Source organism: Squalius cephalus, assembly GCF_949319135.1.
Source record: "Squalius cephalus genome assembly, chromosome: 6".
NCBI classification, from domain to species: Eukaryota; Metazoa; Chordata; class Actinopteri; order Cypriniformes; family Leuciscidae; genus Squalius; species Squalius cephalus.
This window is the reverse complement of record NC_137127.1, coordinates 11,179,222-11,201,720: the sequence shown is the minus strand read 5'-3', so window position 1 is coordinate 11,201,720 and position 22,499 is coordinate 11,179,222. Positions and strand designations below refer to the sequence as shown.

Genomic DNA, 22,499 nt, shown 5'->3' with positions numbered 1-22,499 from the left:
ATTATGTAAGGTTATTTGAATGTAAAAATCCTAAAAGAAATTAGCCTTAGCAATAGTGTTTTTCTGGCCAAAGTGTTTATCATTTCCATAAAATATTAACAATATATAATTTGAGATGTAGATGCAATGTTTAACTTTACTGGGGGAAAAAGACATTTTACAGTCATGCATGTTTGAGTAGTGACTTAAACAGGATGTCTAGTGTTTAATGTTCACATTTTAAACCTATTTAAAAAGCCATCAAATTTTCTTTGACCTACAGGAACCCATGCTTAACACATAAGGGCTTTGTATTATCTTGTTATAGTGATTGTCACATTAAGAATATACGAATAAATGAATGATAAATCTATCAGAATATCAATGGACAAATATTGAATTGCATGTCTGTGCTGTTAGCTTGTTATTCTGCTCACAAAATATATTTTAGCTGGCTCTGCCTTAGTGAGCACAACATCCATGGCATGTAAATAAACATTTCTGAAATCCAGTCTAAAAGAATTATGATTATGAACTAGATTATGAAATTGTATTTACTTAACGCATCAAATCTGATTTGGCATCACTGAAATGCGTTAAAAGCCTCAATTCACAGAGGCCAGAAGTAAATGTGCCAATGTCATGCGTCTTACTGAAATATGCACTGCTGTTGTTTGTACATTACGACAAGTGACATTAAAACCGGTTCAGAAAGCTTAGCACTTGATTTGACCACTTTCTCCCATTTTAGCACCAACAAAGAAAAACATTAGGGCTGTGCTATTTTTGTTGTTGGAATGTTGGAGTTGTTGAGCTCTTTGTGTTTGTATGGTGCCATGCTTCTGTTTTCAATTAAATATTTAATACAGACTCAGTCTCACAAAGATATTGGATCTAAATAAGAATTATTACCGTAATATAATCTGAAACTGTTCACACATCTCCCACGTATGGTACGAACACAAACATTTCTACACATCTTTATGATGGTATGAATGAGCCAAGACCATCAGTTGTTTTTCCAGAGAGTTCAACAGTTTACTTCATACACCAGGACAGACTGTTGAATTAAATTGCAGAAATTGCTGTATTTGTATCTATGTACAATATATATATATTAAATTAGGTGGTAAATGGTTATTAAAAAGGGTCATTAGCTTATTGGCTTATTCAGGGTTTTCCTTGCATCAAGCTTGCCTGCACAATGTTTGTAATTGTATTTTTTGGTGGGTTACGGTTGGTTAGAATTAAGATGTTAGCAGGTGATTGAGTGTTTGCTGCTTTGAGTGGAAGCAATTTTGTATCAGGACAAAAAAGTGTGCCTATGTTTACAGGTCAAGGAGGTCGGAGCGGTAGCAATTCTGCTCAAGTACCTGAAGTGGACCATGTCTGAAGAGTTTGGAGCCCAGACATTCCATTTCAAATGAGGCAAACTTCCTCCAAAATATTTTCCCAATATTTCAACTTCCTTCCTGGATTTACCTTTTGATTAAAAAGATTGCTTACAAGGCCAAAACTGCCGATTTAATTTCGAAAGAATTTCGTATTCTACCACTCATTCCCACAGCAAGCTGAAATGAGGTTTGTGGACAAAGGTTTTTCTGCTCTGAGAAAAAAATAAATAATTGTAACTGAATCCACCTTGTCTTTACGTCTGGGATTTCTCTTTAAGCTTAGAATAAATCCATAGTCTGGTTCTCAAAATATTAAAGGGCCCATATTATGCTATTTTAAAGGTTCCTAATATTGTTTTAGAGGTCTCTTAACATAGGTTTACATACATCCAAGGTAAAAAAAAATCTCATAATATACATTGCAGCATCACCTCTTTTGTCACAGTGTCTGAAATGGTTAGATCAATGATTCAGTCTCTCTAAACCCCTCCTTTCAGAGAGCTTACTCTGCTCTGATTCGTCAGATGGTCCAGTCTGTTGTGATTGGTCTATCGCTTGCAGCGCGTTTTGAAAACGATATGCCCACTACCATATTTGGATTTCAGCTTCAGAGGCTTCCTCAACATTTAACTCTTCACGTAATTTTCCGGCTTTCCATGTTTTCACTAGCTGGGTTTCCAGTCAAACGTGAAGCGAATCTTTTCAAAGTTCGCCGAAAAAACAAAAAAGAAACAAATGCGAATTAGGTGCAAAGTTGTTTGAGTGAATGATGGTGGTGTTGGTAACCTAGTAACCAACAATATATAAAACCATCAGTGGAAACAGCCCATGAAACACGTAGGTTTAATGTTCTCTACGTCAAAATTTATTTGGGAAATGCGTTTCCACCTTCCATTATTTGCATGAACTCTTTTTCGCACAAGTCAAAAACCACCTCGAATGAGCGTAAAAAAAATGAGGGAGTTTTTCCGAAATTTGCCATTTCCATCACTCGTTTCTGATGCAATACTTCAAAATGCGCATAAAAACAGGGTGGTGGAAATCATAGCTAATGTTATATAGTAGGGGGCGCTATTACGCATCATCTGAATCTCCAGATCAAAACACAGGCAAAAAAGGAGCAGAACAAGCATTGCTTGTGCACATTGTAGTTTTTCCCAGCTTTTCGTTCAAAATGTTGTTTTTTTGTGAAACTTACCCACATTCAAGTGTTCATAAAAAAGAATGCACAAAGCTAGAATAAAACTTTTTTTTGTTTTCGTTTTCTTTTAATATATATTGCATGTTCAGATATTCAAAATATACTGGTGGCCATGAAAGTTTTGTTAATATTATCAAAAATGCTGGCAGTGGCTGGCAATAAAAAAATAAATACTACCGGGGAAAGAGTTAAACATGATTCAAACTGTAACGATGGCGATGGTTTTACCGTATCAATTCCAGCATGAGTCCTCATTGGATGTGCATGCGAAGTGGCTTTGCTTTCGCAGAGCATAAAATGATCTTGACATGTCGACAAACTCTGCCTCAGCTACAACTACAGAATTTGAGGGCGGGTCAAAGTAGATGCTTTTCATGGGCAGCCAATGAAGACCATAGATGGGCATTATGCAAATCTGTCACAAACCTACAGTTTGTGGAGGAAGTAAGACTGGATTTTCCTTTGTGAGACAATAACTCCATTTATCGTGCACTGTGATCTTCCAAACTTTTACAGTTTTTTTACATTCACAAACAGATATACAACACATTACATTAATGGTAATATCCAAAAAAGCATAATGGGGCACTTTAAATGATCTGCTCATGGATTGTACAATAATTGTCCTCTGTGACATCTCAATCTGAGTTGTGTAAGGAGAATAGCTCATGGGCCCTGTATCTATCTCTCTATTAGCTCCACAGCCAAAGCCTGATGGTGGATATCTCATCTGCTCCTCTGACTCCATTTCAATTTGGAGGCACTAGAGAGTGACTAACATGGAGCGCCTCCAAGAGAGGGTCAAGGGCTCCAAGCAACGAGCAGACATTAAACTCACTTGTGCAAGCCATCAAGTGCTCTGCTTTTTGACCATACGCAGCTTGATGAGCCACACTACAATATAATCATTTGGCTCGGCTGGCAATGGCTCTGGAGCTAGCGTGAATGTTATGCTATGATAGAGCTTTAGATTACTGCATTAGGATTATGATCCGATGAAGTGAGAGAAAGAAAAAGAGAGAGACACACGAGCAACCCTGGAAGACTACCACTCAGAGAGCTCCTCACTGGAAAATATAGCAATTTCAAATAAATAAGCATACATTACTCACTTATGCCAGCAGATCTGGAGTGAAAAGCACTGTTCGCACTGTAAAAAAGTGAGCTTATTGATTTACTATGTACTAATACACAGCCAATAGTGACAATTGGTCCCCATTAGCTTGAATGCTAATGCATGGAATCGAAAGGGTTTCCACTGTTTAAAACATTCCACTGTTTACTTATATTGTAATGTTTCTTTATTGTTGTTTCTCTTCATTTTATGGTTAAAAGTGGCTATACATACCAGAATAGAGTAAAACAATCCAGAAATAGGCTAACTTTTTAGCCAAGTGACTTTGGCGGCAAAGAAATATCATTTCAGAAGAAGCGAGGCAAGTTATTATATTTTGATTAAAGATTACAAGGACAAAACGGTTATATGCAACAATCTGCACAAATGAATTACAATAGAAAATAAAAAATGCTAAAGTCATTTTGCTATTAAATTCTCTAAGCTAGGGGAGAACCACTTACCAGAATGCATCAGTAGTCATCTGGCACATTTCTAAGGCAGGAAGTTCTTTTAACAAAGTGAAAGTAATTCTCTATTTAAGTGCTTCACCTGCAGAATACACAATAAAGAATTAGAGAGAAAATACTGGAGAACTGCCTGCTTGAATTCACACTAATTAGTCAGCTTGGCTTTTCAAAATATATGATTGCATGGTTTATCTGCTATTTGGATGATTAATTCCTGCAGAGTCTTTTTTTTTTTTTTTTGGTCCTCTGTTAGTCTATCTCTTGCCGCAAGAGAAACGGACACAAAATAATTTGGAGTGAGGCAGACCACCTAATGAGCTTCTCACCGCGTTTCCCCACCACACCAAACCATTACCGATGCAAATTTCTCCATGTTTATTTCATGCGTATATGTGATCAACCTGAGCGCTCTAGGTTCATTTTCTCATTAACACGATCGAAATATTCAGTTTGCCGTTAATCATTCCTCTCCCACAGATGCAGTTCAAATGGAAGATTTTCATCATGGTCTGTCCGTAGCTTGTCGACTTGATCGGCGTTTGATCTGACGTGTAAACCAGGTGTGCTTGAGCTTCACGGCCTGTCAGGTCATGTCAGCGGAGTCGGCTCCGGCTCACAGGCCGTTTCTGTTTTCCCATGTTTGGCTGATGTTATGTATTATGTAGACGCTCAGGGAGAGGATTGTCAACACTTAGTGTTTGGCATTATGCAGTGGAAACCTTCCTTCATATGCTGTAAACAAGGCTGCCATGCTGACTCTATTAATCATTTAACCACCGGGACAAAGGCTGGTTATGGTGGTCAGCTGAGGAGGCTTTCTTCCAGCCTTTTAGCTGAATTAGATGAGAGGGGAGTTTTTCCTCTTGCATATCATGATGGCAGGATCCCCTCAGGGGCGATGAGGTTTAGAAGGGCATGTTGTGGTTGGTGGCGATTGAACCGCAGATGAGCCTGCCCTTTAAAGGCCCATATACCTATCTAGACGTGTCCTGGGGAGCAGTCACTGACATTAAAACTCAATTAGTGGACGACTCTGTAAATACTGCATGAGCCCGGCGCTTTGCTAATGAAGGCCCAGAGCAGGGTTCCAGCTCTACATCTTGATATGTCAGGATCGTGGCTGCCCGCGAGCCAGTGTGTCAGTCCAAAGGGAGGTTCAAATGCAGATGATTGTTGACAGTCGGGTGCAATTGTCATTCAGCGTGTCTCGTGCCCACCCCGGGGTCTCATCTCGCTTTACTGTGGTGCTTCACTCTTCTTTGGCTCCCGCTCATGAGCACGCATACCAATACGCATGGTAAATTGAGATATGAGCTGCATTTTAACACACTAGGTCAGTGTATTTTGCCTTGTCCTGAGGCGTGTTCATAACGCTGACTAAAAAATGTGTTGTGTATTGCCTGAACTGCATCTTAAATGCTCTGTATTTCTTGTTTCTCGTGTAAACACTCCTTGGTAAACACTCTGTGGTCACACTTTAGATTAGGGTCCAATTCACACTATTAACTAACTTTTAACTATGACTTTTGCCTCAATAGAGTCCTAGTTACTGCTTATTAATAAGCAGTTGTTAAGTTTAGGGATGTAGAATATGGTCGTGCAGAATAAGGCATTAATATGTGCTTTATAAGTACTAATAAACAGCCAATATCCTAGTAATATGCATGCTAGTAAGCAACTAGTTAATAGTAAGAATTGGACCCTAAACTGAAGTGTTATCCACTCTTTTTACTGATTATTTCAGGGAAAATTCAAATTTTCATTATTTACTCCAAGGCCATAATCCCTTGGGGGATTTAAGGGAATAAAGAAAAAGTAATGGTAAAAGAAGAGCTATTTCTAACTTATACTTGTAGTTATGGAGTTATCGATTTAAACTGCTAAATCTACTAAAACTAAACAACTAAAACTACTTAAAACTTTAAAATTTGCACGCATTCACTATGATTGGTATGTCTAACGTTTCTTGTCTTATCATCTTAATGGGATAGTTCACCCAAAATGTAATAGGCCTACTGTCGTTCCAAACCCGTAAGACTTTTGTTCATCTTCAGAATACAAATTTTATAATTTTGATGAAATCTGAGTGCTTTTTGTCCCACCATTGACAGCTACGCAACTGACACTTTGACGCTTCAAAAAGTTCATAAAGTGACTGTAAAACTAATCAATATGAAATGTTAATTTTGGCTTCAATGTTTAGTTATTTAAAAAAAAAAATTTAGTACAAAAGAGACACGATCACTTTATCTGACATGACATGAGCAATTATAACGACATGGGGGTGAGTAATTACATAATTTTCATTTTTGGGTGAACAATCCCTTTAAGTTATGAATTAAATGAATACTGTAAAAAGATATATTTTCAAAACGGTAAAATTTCATAAAAAACTTGTCTCCCTCAGAGTCTGTTATGTTTAAAGCCTTGATTTACTCAAACTCCTGTCAGTTGAGCAGAATGTTAACGCCAATGTTGTTTTCGTCAACGATGACGATAACGAAATGATTTCGTTGACGCACCTTTTTTTATGACGATAACGCGACGATGACTAGCTAAAAATGGCTCTAAGTTGACTAAAACATGACGAGACGTTTTCGAGTTTTCGTTGACGAGACGAGACGGAACGAAAATTATTATAAGTCTGACATTCACAATGCATGTCATTTCTGCCTATTTTGCGTGAAATCTGTCTGTTTTGGCGCCGGACTGGACAAAAGCGAAACGAACTGCGTGAGCGACAGAAAGTGCGCGAGAGAGACCGAGTGTGTCTGCGCGCGAGAGAGACCGAAAGTGCGCGAGAGAGACCGAGTGTGTCTGCGCGCGAGAGAGACCGAAAGTGCGCGAGAGAGACCGAGTGTGTCCGAGCATTAGTTTAGTAGGCTAATTGGTACAAGTAATAATTATTATATAACTTAGATTATAACATAAATTATAACATAAATTATTATTTAACTAATTATATAATAAAGCCACAATTGCCAAAGTAAGAACGTTTTTATTCCTGGCTTTTTTGGAGTAAAACAGTGATTCCACTGTTACCACTTTATCTGTGTGTAATGTTGTAGTAGCTCAAAGTTTTTTGCTGTTTAAACCATTCCTTTATTACTGTGATTACTGGTGAAAATAGCCAATGTGCTGAAATTTTAGAAGAGCATCAATTCATGGAAAAAATATAACTTGAAATATGGGGATAAAAGGTTTCTGCCCAATGCGACAATGAAGTACAGCTTGGCAGCACTGCATCTCCATCAATGAGAAAGTCTAGTTTATTATGCAAAAGTTTTAAGGTTAACTGTTGTTTTATGAATTTCAACACTTGCTACAACCTGTCAAACCTAAGCCCATTTCCAATACTTTTAAACCTAAATTAATTTGTTAAAGACTACTTCTTTTTTTTTTTTTTTTTACTAAAATTGACTAAAACTTGACTAAAACCTTTTTGCGTTTTCGTCGACTAAAACTTGACTAAAACCTTTTTGTGTTTTTGTCGACTAAAACTTGACTAAAACTATCAAGTTTATAAGTGACTAAAATGTGACTAAAACTAAAAAGCATTTTCGTCCAAAAGACTAAGACTAAGACTAAAACTAAAAGGGCTGCCAAAAACAACACTGGTTAACGCTGCTCTTTTCTTCGTCACAATGACTTTGGATGAGGACCAGGGGCTGTCAAGCTCCAACAAAAACACCATAAAATAGGTCCATATGCATCATATTCCAAGCATTTGGAATGTGTATAGCTTAAGGAACAGGCTCAAATTCATCTTGAAAAAGATTTTCTGCTTTAAATAACTCATGAGGCTCAGAGGTGGACAAAGTACATAACTTCCTTACTTGAGTGAAAGTACAGATAACTACTGGTCAAATATTACTCTGTTACAAGTAAAAGTTGTAAAGACTGATTTTTACTTAAGTAAAAGTACAGAAGTACTCGTTTTTAAAAGTACTAAGTATCAAAAGTAAAAAGTAAATGTCTATGCATTGTTTTATTATTGTTGCATTGTGAATCTATGCCTGCCTAACCTCATATCAATATCAAATTTATTTCTAGAACACAGTTCCAGTAGTGGGATTGAATGTGAGATTGAATAAGTGCACTCAATAACATCCACAATGGTTTCGGACACCCAAATGGCTGTTCCCTCAAATAGTGCCCTATTTAAACTTTTTTGGGTTCTGACATCAACCCGACTTTCATTTCCAACCAAAATGCAACGTCAAACCGACGTTGGATGTTGACATCAATCTGACGTCCGGTTCTGACGTCAACTCGACTTTCATTTCCAACCAAAATCATCCCCTGACTACGTTACTACTTTCTACACAAGGACCTTGACAGAAATGTAGTGGAGTAAAAAGTACGATATTTGTCTTTCAAATGTAGTGAAATTAAAGTAAAATGTTTCCAGAAAAAATAATACTCAAGTAAAGTACAGACACTCAAAAAGTGTACAGTTCTCAAGTAAATGAACTTTGGCACTGTCCACCTCTGGGGCTGAATAAATGATAACAGAATTTTCATTTTTGGGCGAACTCTCCCTCACAGACACTGATAAATATTTTTTAATGGAGTTAATGGACGCCTTCCAGACATCTGTTTAGAAACTTTCATTACATTTAGAAATGTAAAATGAGACAATGATCCTCTTACTATGAAGGATATTTGTCCAAATAGAGGAATGTTACAATTAACAGATCTAGTGCAAATGCCAAAAAGCTCATAATAAATAACATGGATGTCCTCCAGCATAAGAAACAAGTAGTTTCCACAGAATAAATATCCTTTCATGTGTATCACAATACGAGTATGAATGAACAGTTGATTATATTCCCCTCGGGGTCTTTGTTTCTGACAGTGCTCTAACTCTCTGCAGCTGTCTTGACGTCTGCATGCGCTGCCCAAACTAACAGGCTGTGACCTCGCAGCGGTGACAGTCTGCCAGAACTGATTTCCGTTGACTCACTTTTGCTGTGACCACAGTGAGTCCTTCACAGCGCTGCACGGTTACATGGCTTGCTGCTTTCATCCAGTTACTGATGTGTAGTGTTGAGCTAGAGACTTAGGCAAGCTATCTACAATAAAAAAAAACATTAAAATGTAAATTTCATTTATCTGTCCCAAACAAGCAGGATCTTAAAGTGACAGCTGCTACTCAAAATACAAAAAATATTTTTTCTATTTACTCCTAATAACCAACTATTCCTTTACCATGAGCTAATTAAGTAAGGGTTAATGCCCGACGAGGTGTCCATTGTCAGGTATTAATGGACGACGGCGAGGCATGAACCGTCCGAAGCGCAGCGGAGTCCATTAATACCTGACAATGGACACCTTGAAGGGCATTGACCCGCTTATACCATGGTCACTTGCCAAATAACACATTTTTAAAACATTAGTTTATATTTTAATTAGTTTTACAATCGAAAATCTAAAGTTTTTACAAACAATAACTTGGTTTCCCTGGTTACGCCTTTATTTACTAGGTGTCCTCTATCACTTTTTAATGGACACCCTGCAGCCAATCAGAATCGAGTATTCACCCAGACCATGGTATAAACAATAATAATTGTGTTATTTACAGTGCCAATAAATCAAGAACTCACTATTTGCATATTGCCTATTAATATATTAACAATATAGAGTCTACAATGAATAAACTATAATAGTTTGTTAATCATTTGTAAGCACTTTTTTACTGTATACTTATTATAAAGTGTTACCAAATATTTAAAGTTGGCATGAAATGGAAATCTACCTATATATTTTCTAAAAAATTATGTTATTGATATTTTCGGTGAAATTAATTTAATGAAAATGTATTCTGAAAGAAAATAATGTTACATCATAACTTTAAATGTATTTCAGATGTAAAGTGATGACATTTAAATCAGTGAATACTGTTTTTTAAACGATCTATTAAAACAAACTGTTCAAATGAACCAATTTGTACGTGTTATTAGAGAGCAAGTGTGTTATTCAGTGGATTTCAACTATGCCCCCCATACAATTAGTATTTGCATACTACAAAGGTTGTATCCACTTCCTCTATGCACTGGGTATACTGGTTGTATGCACTACCACATAGTATTTAATTACTTAAAATTAGGCATTCAGTGTCATGCGTAAAATACACACACTTTCTTGCATGCCTTGCTTTTTTGCCTGTTGAAATTCTGTGTGATTTCATTGAAATGATATCAAATGGTGGCAGGCTGCGACATGCACTGTGCCTTTACCCCGTAAGCGTTCATCAATAAAAATATTATTTCAATGAAATGTTGCAGGCTGCTGCTTAGATACCCAGCTCTTGTCTTTCAAAGAGGATTTTCATCTCTTCCATTCTTTCATGTAGTCGTGAGGAGCCGTTCTGTAAACACGGACTTTGAAGAGACCCGTCACACTGGCTGTCAGCTACAGGTGCGAACACACTGTTCCAAGACGGCCCGTTCCGATTGTCTGTGGTGAAAAAGAAAAAAAGAAGAAGCAAAACTCGCAATGTCATTCTAACTTAACTTCCCTGACGAGAGACGGGTATAAAGACGGGAGATGAGTGCATGACACTACATCACTGGGCCTTTACACTACTAAAGTATAAAACCCTCTGGAGTGGACTGGCAAAAAAGTGTGATATATGGAGTCATTTGCGTTTTGAGTGATTTTGAAGTCACTTCAGAGCAACCGACTTAGTTCTTATCCACCAAAGCATGTCTGTTTTAATTAAAAGTGATTTTTTTTTAATCCGGCATTTTTAAAGCATCCACTCCTACAGTGTTGTTCTGGGGACAGGGCAGCCGGCCAAGCCCCAGAGACCAAGCTGCTCTTTAGGAACATTTGTATTTGAGCCTGGCCAGGCCTCCACTAATCCCTCTTAGGGCATCCATCGCATCACTCTCTCCCGGCTCTCCTCGTGATCAATACACAATACATCAAAGGTTAGGTGGAGATGGGCCCATTCTTTGAAGCCGTGTGTGTGGAGCTGGATTTGCTGAGCTAACATCGTCCAGTGAAGCCACCTTTTGATTGAGCTTGTTTGGCCGGAGCTACTTCTGTTTGCTGAGGGGCAGAGGAGAATCTAATAAAGAACAGCCAATGTCTCTCTGTTATCTCTCGTCTCTGTCAAAGCCAATATAAGGCCACTGCCAGATTTTTTCTGTCCACTGGACACATTCCAAATAGCTAGCATGAGCTATTCGCTGTGTATTACCACGTACACTGCAAAAAATATATAAAATCAGTTTGAGAATATGGGCTCAGTGAAGGCTTCAAAACATTTCCATTTCTTACTTGTACTATATACTATATGTATGTGTGTGTATATATCTCACATATAATAGTTCTTAGATCTGGTTGTTGACAAAAGACAAATCTGCATTGTTATGCAAGATCCTACCCGTCATGTGAACGCATCTGGTCTGCCATCGCTGCTGACAGACATTTAGAATAATTAATTCTAAATATCACAGAGGCAGCCTTGCCAAGTCAAGTTAAATAGCAATCGCCTGCGCTGACACACAGCCATTTTAGATTATTTCGTTTTCATGCTGTCTATTTACATATAAAACTCCCTGCATATAACGACATCAGAATTTACGCTAACACTTTACATTAACGTTTCATTTGTTAGGATTAGTTAACTACATGATCTAACAATGAACAATGCTTACACAGAATTTATTAATCTAATGTTAATCTCAACATTTACTAATAAGATCAAAGTTGCATCTGTTATCATTGGTTAATGCATTGGGAACTTGCATGAATATGAATTCGGACTAACGCTAGAATTCTGAATTTATTAACTAACATTCACAAAGGTTAATAAATGCTGTAAGAATATATTATATATAGAATACATATAAAGTGTTACCGAATTGACTGTAGATTATAGTTAAACCTTATATGGTCTTATTAATATGGCCTAATAAAATCGTTTTCTGTTTTCTTCCCCAAAAAATGGCAGATTTTCACACAAAAAGATGGTGTCCTCTCCCTCTTCTCAACCAGCAACACTATAGATGGCTGTTCTGCTATCATTCTCCTCCACACCTCCCTTCTTTCCCCCTCTCTCTCACTTGGTCTCTTATTTGCATTATATATGCTTCATTTAGCTTACATGGCTGAGTGGAAATATAACCTGAAGCCATTCACACAAGGCATGAAGTGTGGCCCAGCAGAAGTCAGGAGCAGGACTGCATACCGCCATGAGATGGCAGCACTCTCCTCCGCTCTCACCAGGTCTCCTCCATCTCTACTCATTTACGCTCTGCTGGGTACAAACAGTGGGAGGAGATGGACCACTTGTAAAGAAATGAATGGGAGGCTGAATTCAGCATATTGCCATATGACAGAAATAGTAAGAGTAGTATGCTATTAGAGAGCTTTTATTTTTTATTTTTTAAAGCATTAACTGAACCCACCAGAAAAATATTTAGCATGATTTGATGTAAAAAGAGAGGGGGAAAAAAAAGTCTATTACTGATTTGCAGATTGACTGTTTTGGATATTTTAGCCTCTCTTTATTCAGTTTATCCCAGGGTTAACCCAGGGTTGATTTTGTTAACGGAAACTAACATAATTAAAAAAATTAAAAAAATTAAAATCAATGTTGTTAATTGAAATAAAGCTGAAATAAAATATAAATATTAGATAAAAAAACAAATGAAAAACTACTGAACAAAATGAACAATGCTGCAACTAGTTGAAATATATAAGTTGAAGTTAAAAAAATAATGAAAAAAATAAATAAAAATAAAACAATACATTCTATAATAGGCTATATTTAAAAATACTAAAATAACACATTTTTCTTACCCTACATTGAAAATCAACTGCCTGTATAGGCATTACCAAGATGGCTGCCAAGTGAACTGACTATCCTTAAAGCGACTTGTGAGAAATATGTCCAAGAGAGCAATAAAAGCATACTGAGACCGCGAATGAGTGGAAATACTGAAATGTTAATACACGACTGCAAAGTATTTGGAACGGGATGGAAAAGGTGCTGTAAAGCTGTTTGTTCTTCCTCATTTTTGAAATGCAAATACGGTATGGTTTGGAAGCCGCGTTCATCTTGAGGTGGTTTTTCCCAGTTCCCCTGTCATTTACTCCCATTCTGGTTTTCATTAGCCGAGCAACCTTAGCGAGGCCTGGTCTTCGCCTCCCCTGTTATCTCAATGATGTTCTAATGCTGGTCAAACATTATTGTGAATGGCTCAGCTCAATAGAGGCAGTGTTAGCCAGGAGAGTCAATATTAGCTGAGCAAACAGGGCGAGCGGAAGGTGGGGGAGGGGAGTGCACCGTCTATGAGTGTGTGTGTGTGTGTGTGTGTGAGAGGGGGCCTAGTGTGTGCTCTTGGTGAACCTTGACCGTTCACAACAGAGGCAACAAAGCATGGGATAAAGAGATGACAGGAATTTAGCAAAGCATTCTTCTCCTTCTTTTGCTCCTGGCTCTTGCTGAAGGAGCCGGTGATCCAACAAAGATCGGTCAAAGATTCCCGTCGTTCCATCTACATCGCACATATTTACAGCCTATTATAAGCGCGCTGTGGGATTAATGAGGGCTGTGTCTTCTCAGGGTTGCAAGGGAAGGTCAATTTGTCAAAGGACACAAACAACAGGCCCAAGGTCAACTCTTTGTCTGTCTTTACAAAGGTAAGTGAATCATAAGCTCCACGCCCACCCCACCTACGACCGTATCAACACGTCTCCTCGGTAATCACAGACACTTTTATGCCCTGAGAGCTGTGCAAACAGTTGGTTTGGTAGAATCAACAGTAGCTGTCATGTGACCCTAAACGCACCGAAAGCTTTCCGCATGAATCATAATCTAACATAGAAGTGATTGAGCAGGTGAATGCGCTAATAACAACAAGCGGCTGACTAATGTTTGACTTGCGTCTCATTAGAGAATGCGAATAAGGGGAAAAGATTAACTTCTCAAATGACAGTGTCTCACTGTTTAGATGAGGCTTGCTAACCTGTCCCATTTAATCTATGGGCCTCGCTGGCAAACAAACAGACAAATATTGACCGTCTGGGAATAGGCCTCACTCAGCAACACATACACCCAGAGCAATTTCCTCAAGGCTCTGGGAAACTGTCAACATGATGGCAAAAGAAAATATCTTTTCTTGCCATGGGGCAAACTGCGAACAATATGCGCTGATATGCTTAAATCAGACTGGCTAATTTGAGCAAATATTCGGTCCGGCTGTGCGACGTGTGGAATATTACAGGTACTGAAAAGACTCTCGCTTTCATTTTCCCTGCATGTGTATTTAGTTTGGGTCATTTGATATGGATAAGCAGGCGTAACGTTTAAGTTGAGGGTCAGGCCTAAACTCCAGTCAAGCTTGAGTTGCATCCGAAGCTTTAAAACCAAACAAACAAAGGCTGAGCACTGTTTGAGATAACCGAACTAACACCCCCCCGACCGATCTCGAGAGCGTAACACAAATACCTTTTGATGTAGCAACACGGTCCCCATTCAGATCTGCTGACATGTGAAAAAGCAACATTAGCTAATGCACTTCTTAAAGACTATAATCGCTCTTTCCCCTACAGTTAATGAATGCTAATTAGAACTAGCTTGGTGTTTGCTGGCTGCCTCTCTAATGTGCCGTATTGTTCCTCTTCTCCTGCTTCAGCTCGGCTCTAATGCTGCTGTGCCAGCTATTAAAGTCAGCTAATCCATCCATCTCCACAACTGCCAGCTCCGAAAGCCACTAATAGCTCAGCCACAAAACTGCGCATTTCCGAATTCATTTGATCTGTAGTCTTTGCGCTGGTAAAGCGAGTGGGTGGCATTGCGGTTGAACTTGAATTCCATGCCATACCTGGCTCGGATGCTTAAGGGCTTCTTTTCTCTGAGTGTTTTGTTTTGATGGGACGGATAGATCAGCTCCACTTCCTCAGACATAAAGGCTCGTCTCAAACCGAGACCCAGTGTTTGAGACCAACAAGGCTTGTGTGGGCAGGAGGATTTCTGATCCTGAGAATTACAGACATTACTAGTCTGAGTTCATAATGCTTCTGTTTAGCTTCTTTTATTTTTTTATTTTTTTTTTTTCCTTTACAAATATTATTATTATTATAATAATTTGAGCTGAAAAGTTTGATTTAATGAAAACATAATAATGAATTTCACAATTTCCATATATATATATGAAGAGTTCAGATGCAAAAGCCTCTAAGTGTCGTCTGAAATTTTCTTCTACAATGATCATTTTTATCAAGCTCGTATATTTAAGTTCAGTAATTTCACTTAAATGGCAATGAAAATTACCTATTAATTGTCATTTGTGAAATAACCGAACTTAAATATACGAGCTTGATAAAAATGATCATTGTAGAAGAAAATTTCAGATGGCACTTAGAGGCTTTTGCATCTGAACTCTTCATATATATATATTTCTTGTACCAATGTAAATGTCTTTACTGTCACTTCTTATCAATATAATGCATCTTTGCTTTTTGTCAAAAAAAAAAAAAAAAAAAAAACGAATTTCTTTCTTAAAGGAGAACTCCGGTCAATTTTAACATTGAGCTAATTTTTTAGTAAATTTGGAGTGCTGTCAGTACAGAGAACAACGACAAATCGGTGTTGCCTACACCGTGTTATCCTCTTTTTAAAATTTGCACCCTGTTGACTTCAATGGGGCAGGTTTTAAACCTGCGTTTAGCCTGCGAAAATACCTGTATTTACTTCCTGTTTTCGGTCGAAGTCCACAGTAGTTGATTGTCGAGTTCACGCGCGTGATCATAGATACTAAACCTATGTGCGTGAATTCGACAATCGACTACTTTGGACTTCGACCGAAAACAGGATGTAAATACAGGTATTTTCGCTGGCTGAATTAACATCACTTTTATTCATTTCTTTCACATCTACTGCAGTCAGATTCACCCGTGTTCACTCTAAATAAACTCACTCACATTGGCTGTGCACTTGTAATGACAAATCAAGGATGTTAAAGCAGGCTAAACGCAGGTTTAAAACCTGCCCCATTGAAGTCAACAGGGTGCAAATTTTAAAAAGAGGATAACACGGTGTAGGCAACACCGATTTTTGTGGTTGTTCTCTGTACTGACGCATGCGTTTTTTCGTAGTCGTGATTCGGTGGCTCTGAATTGTCAAAACACCATTCAAAATGCTTGCTTCGGATGCGAAAAACGCAGAAAATCTAACCTGATCCGAATTTTTTTTATGACGGACGAAAGTTTCGGAGGCAGTGTGCAAGCGTGATTGACATAACGTGAGGTCGTATTTATTTTTTAATGTTCGAAAATTTCAGACTCAGTGTGCAAGGACCTTTACTAACCACAAACCTTTGAATGGTACATAAATAAATAAAATATTGTAACTTGTATGGGAAGATCTTTAATGAAAAGATCTTTTTGTTCCTTAAATATCTTTAAAAATTTGATTCCTACCATACCTCCCCTTGTTTTGTCCGTGGATAGACACTATTTTGGATCAATTACTTGCCCACATACAGTAATAGACCACCATGTTTTTTTGGCTGCGGGTGTCTGATGTTTACAATATTTTCCAGCCTGGTAAAATGGTTAGCTTTGGCCTCTTCTCAGACCTCTCTCAGTCTGTTCCCATCCTGAGACGCTAATAACTAGCTCTGTGTGACAGACGAAAGGTCCCTTTGTGTTCTAAAATGCCTTTCTTGCATGGCAGTGCACCAAGAATCACAGGCTCGCAAACAGGTGGTGAAGCATCTGAATAACAAATTAAGCTACGCTTTTCGCATGAGCCAACTCAACAAATTATTACAATGAATTATGACAGTACAATAATGTCCAAAGGACTTATTTAAGTGTGAGGAGACTGTAGTGGGGTAAGCAAACTGATTTGCTCCATGGAGAGGTATAATATGCAGGATGTGGGCTGGCAGATGGTGTGGCTTGGTAAACCTATGAATAATATGCTTCTCTACCTCTTCAAAGCAATGGAACTTCACTAAGAAGGAAAAACAAGGTTGGATTTACACTGACCATGAGCCAACATGACTCTCCACAACTTATTCTCTAATGTCAAACAATAGTTTTTGTTAATCTGATCTCCAACACATTCTTCAACGCCTACTGTCCTGTTCTCTCATGTTTGCTGATTTCAAAGTTTGATATGTTTAATTGGAAAAGACTCTCATCAAGATGCAATAATTACAGTGCCATCTGATTCCCAAGTGTTGTGGTGTGAGAAACTAAAGAGCCAACGTTCACGTTTCAATGAAAATGTAAATGCTATAACGTTTGATCTTTGAGTAGACGTATCAAATGCCTCTTGTTCTGAAATGAAATGTTTTAAGATGTCAAGATCAAATTACAATTCTTCTTAAAGAAATATTCCACCAGGACACAATAGATGAACATAGCTAAGGTGCACATTTAAACAAAATATTCCAGGTTAAATAGTGTTTATATTGATCAATTAAAAGATTTACAGAAATGCACTTATAAATAGAAGTCTATGGGACAACAAGGTCTGCGTTTCTATGTTAGTGCAAATTATTGTAAATTATTTTCTGTGGTAATCAACAGCATCTTCGTTCATGCGAATTATTCTGAATAATTTAAACAGTATTATCATTGTACACGGTGGTTTATTAAAAGACCCACTGTGAAATAAAGAGGCGTTTGTGAGAAAAATTGCACTGTTTTTTTGCACGTTACCTGTGCAAGACGATATACGATTTGGCAAAAGTATTCATGAAATGAAATCTGTTGGCTAAACACAAGTGTTAAAATATCTCCTCCAATAAAATATGATTCCTGTGAAATGTGTTTGTGTGAAATAACAGTGTCATGGGTGTACTTGTGTTTGTGCGCATCATCATCCTCACCACAGATGGATGATAAACGACTATAAAAGAAGAGGAAGTGACACATTTATTTCTTCCAAATAAGAATTAGTGTTTGTGGCCTAGAATAAACCAAACCACTTCGGATGTAACTTGCAAACTTAAAAGCGTAAAGCAGGATGACACAGAGCATTAATTTCACTGAACTAACAGGAACCCAGAATGGTTCTGCATAGTTTCCGAACAATAAAACGACTTCGCTTTGGAATGAGGATTAGATTAAATCACTAGTCTGCCACTGAGGCATGAAAAATCCCACAGCATTACGAAAACATGTCTGGTGGAGGAACAACCTTCTCACCTGACAAACACAGCCACACTTCCACCATAAAAAATGCAATATATCTTTTCCACGGCTGAAGGACATAATCATCAAGTCAAGCTATGTATACTAACTTCATTGTGACAGCCACTGGCTTAGTCTGAAGCAAACAACAACATTTAAACACCTGAACAAATGAAAGCCTTTAGAAAGTGATTTACAGGCCTGCTCACTCAATGTGTACTGGGAAAACAGGCGTGAGCGCCACACAGTTATGGAGAGATAGACGATGCGATCTGATGAAATCTAAGATAACATACCTCACTAATGATGCCGTGGTACAGCTGGGTCTCAGTGTTCTGTTCAGTCACGTAGCTCACACGTCACTAAATGCAGGTTTCTCGGGGCCAACAGATCAACACCCGCCTATTAGCTCTGTTCTCTGTCCCTCCGGTCCTATTATTCCTCTGTATTACAGGATTGTTATACACCCAAGGGCCTCTGACCCATTTTTTCCCTCCCCCATAAAATCTATTGAGGTCTTTTTAATATGTCTGCATCTATTAGCTCCAGAGATTAAGGGTCAATCAGAAATAAGATATATATATAAAATAACAACTAAAAGATTATGCCAAACTACCATTTAAATTAGGCTTTTCTCATCCTATGATATCTGGACAGGGTAACACTTTATTATAAGGTCCCATTGTTAACATTATAACAGTATTTATTAATGTTCTTCGTTGCATTAGTTAATAAAAATGCAACCTTATTGTTAGATCAAGTATGCTCAGATACAATAAATAATATTAAAAGATACAACTTTTTTTTTTTTAAATAATGTATTAGTAAATGTTATGGGGGTGGAAAAAAAATTTGAGTGAAGGAAAAAAAAAAAAAAATGAGATGGAGGAAAAATTATGTCAATACTTTGGCATTCTCTCGCAAATGTTTTGAATCTCCCGAGAAACTTTGCGTTTGTTCGCAAAAAGCTCTTTTAGGGGAACGCAAAACTTATTGTGAGAAAACGCAAAAGCATTGACTTATTATTTTCCTATATATATATATATATATTATACATATATTCAACTATATACTGTATATATACTACTAATCTTGTTATTTAATGTTACGTTGAACCTTATTGTAGTGTTGTTTATCACCCAGTCATTTATAGCATTATGCTCCCCAAAAATAACAAGGCGTTCATCATTGTATGCATAATGTGTGTGTGTATACATACATATATATTTATACAATCTATATAGACAAAAAAAGTAACTGACCCGTACACATAATTGTGACAGAGCCAAGTACTTAATAAAACACAGAAATTCAATATTCTACGTGCAATTCCTCTGTAGACCTTTGGTTCAACCTCAGTACTGAGGCTTCAAGCTCTCACACACACCTGATGCCTCAGGTGAGTAATAAATACCTTTAAAAACAACCCTTTGGCTCATAACTCCCCTTTCACAACCAGTGCTACACGCAGATCTTTTATAAACGAATGCATGCTTCACAATAAGCAGTTAAAGTTGGCTAATTATAGTAGTCAGGGACGGGCTCGGACACGCTCCAGTGCACTCTTGACGGAAGCCAACCTGAGGCAAGGGCAGTCCGTACTCTCTTTTGTGACCGCCTGAATAATCAGACGAACTCGTAACTCAGTGCTGCCCATCTCCAGGTGTGATGGAATGAATCTCCACAGTGTCTCATATGTGGGCAAGTTCTTAATGAGCCGCTTCAGACAGACAGACAGATACACACACACAAACACAAGAGGCTGTCGGAAGCAGAGGCCAAATCACAATGCTTAGATTCATCATTATGACAAGTCTCTTTGTGAGCTGTTGTCTGTTATCAAGTGTGTTGTCTTTGCGTTTCTTTTCTGGCTGTTGCCAAAACAACCAACAAGTCTATGATGAGAGATCCGTCCTGGCCCACATTCTGTGTATCTTTGTGTGTGTGTGCGTGCGAATGTGCAGTTACATGAAGTGCTTGTCTGACAGGGTTGGGTGTGTGTACTCTAGTGTTGTAGAGAAAGGGTGTAGGAAGCCTCCAGGCTGAATGGTTTCACCTCTCTACCCTTCATTTAAACCTTGTGTTAAAACAAGTAATTCACCTCACCTGCTTTACCACATTTCAGTAGCTCTCATTAACACCGTTTTATATCTTTCTCCCCATCACTAGATCTATGCCAAGAAAAAGTTCTTTTAAATCTCCTATTACGTGCATGCAAAAATCGACATGCGTCATATGCATGTTTATCTGCCCTTGCACTGCTTAGATGTTTTGGGAAGCAGATCTATAGATATAATCTGATTCATTTGCTTAGGGCTGTTTCGTATCATATTACAAGCCTTAATAACTTATTGTTTTTCCTGTTTAAAGCTTAACCTGATTACTCATGTCTATCTGCTATTCAAGCAATATCACATGAGCAAGAGTGATGTTGTTTTCTATTCTAGTGTTTGTCTTTTTTTACAAGAGCTTCAATTATCAATAATTTATTATTGAGTAATTTACATTTTAGACACAATATATCCAGTTACTTTGTCTTTTTTTTGGCTCCACCATCAAAAACAGTTTCAAACAAAGCTTCAGCACAGTTTACCGATGTCATGTGTGTAATGACTCACATAAAGATAGTCGCTGCATCTGAAATGGCGTACTGTCTGAGTAGGTACTACATTTGAATTTGAATTTATTTTGTAGCCGTTAAAAAAAGTACACTATGTAGTATGAATATTGGAGTGTGAATGTAATTCGGATGTACTAGGATGTATCTACCAGCGTCAGTTGCATCGCTTCACTTCCATTCATAAATCCTCTCCCGTGGCCTCATGGGATAGTAAATTGTCCATCAAATGAGCACTGTCGAATGCCTACTGTTTTTCGAATACTGTGTATTCGGACATACTCTTCTTTTGGTGTACAGTTTTAGCATATATATATCCTGTTTTCGGTCGAGTCCAAAGTAGTCGATTGTCGAGTTCACGCGCATAGGTTTAGTTACCTATGATCACGCGCGTGAACTCGACAATCGACTACATTGGACTTCGACCGAAAACAGGATGTAAATACAGGTATGTGCGCTGGCTGAAATAACTTCATTTTTATTCATATCTTTCACATCTACTGCAGTCAGATTCACCGTGTTCACTCTGAAGGAATCACTCACATTGGCTGGGCACTTGTAATGACACATCAAGGATGTTAAGAGGCTAAAAGCAGGTTTAAAACTTGCCCCATTGAAGTCAACAGGGTGCAAATTTTAAAAAGAGGATAACACGGTGTAGGCAACACCGATTTTTGTCGTTCTCTGTATTGACAGCACTCCAAATTTACAAAAAAATGAGCTCAATGTTAAAATTGACCGGAGTTCTCCTTTAATATCCTATGAGGCCACAAAAATAAATGGCAACACAAATGTGAATGGCAGAGAAACAACACAACTGACACCGTAAGTCACATAACAATGACATGACAAATGTAGTATATCTGGATTACATTCATACCAGACACATTCATACAAATAACATGATCGCAAAGTAATTAACTTGCTCAAAATAAGTAGAGTATGTAATTTCAGATGCAGCCGGATGCTTGTTTTGTTTCCTGAAAGAATCAGTGTTTTATAACGAATCAGTTGAATGATTACTAAAAATTCCATGCAATGATACACAAACGTGTCTGGAACTCACAAGCTCAGACAACCAGAGTGATATAAACGCTATGGCAATTTTGTAACTTTTCTTTGGTGGAGAAAAATTCTACAAATTAACTGGCCAAATTTTCTCTTAAAGGTACTCTATATGAACGTTTTTATAGAACATTTTATATAAAAGCAAGTGTGTTGTAGTGCTGATTTACTACCTATGGCCAAATCATAGCTGTGTTTCATACAACCCCATACAACTCTTGTTTGTGTGCTATATAAACATACACTAACAGCCATGTTTACCTGCAAATAAAGCTTACATTTTACACATTTGGCTCGCTTTTAGTCTGAAAGTGAAAGACATCTGGCATTTCCCCCACAGTGGGACCGAGACATAAATCTTAAGACAACGGTTTGTTACACCTTGTAAGTGTTTAATAAGTGGCTGTCACAGGTCAGGAATGTGTAATGGCCACTGGCATTAGTCTTAATTACACTGCAAGGCATCGGATGAGTGAAGACTGACAGACTAGAGATG

At 37.8% G+C, this 22,499-nt stretch overlaps 1 long non-coding RNA gene across 1 annotated transcript in view; it reads right to left on the bottom strand.

Annotated features, from left to right (window-relative positions):
• Window positions 1-7,567: 7,567 nt before the first annotated feature.
• Window positions 7,568-22,499, bottom strand: part of LOC307160202 — a 59,417-nt gene continuing 44,485 nt past the window's right edge. Inside the window, exons 5-6 of the long non-coding RNA XR_013821510.1 lie at window positions 10,462-10,617; window positions 7,568-9,233 (exon numbers count right to left, since the gene is read on the bottom strand). This is a non-coding gene — a long non-coding RNA (uncharacterized lncRNA). The remainder of the gene's footprint in view (window positions 9,234-10,461; window positions 10,618-22,499) is intronic.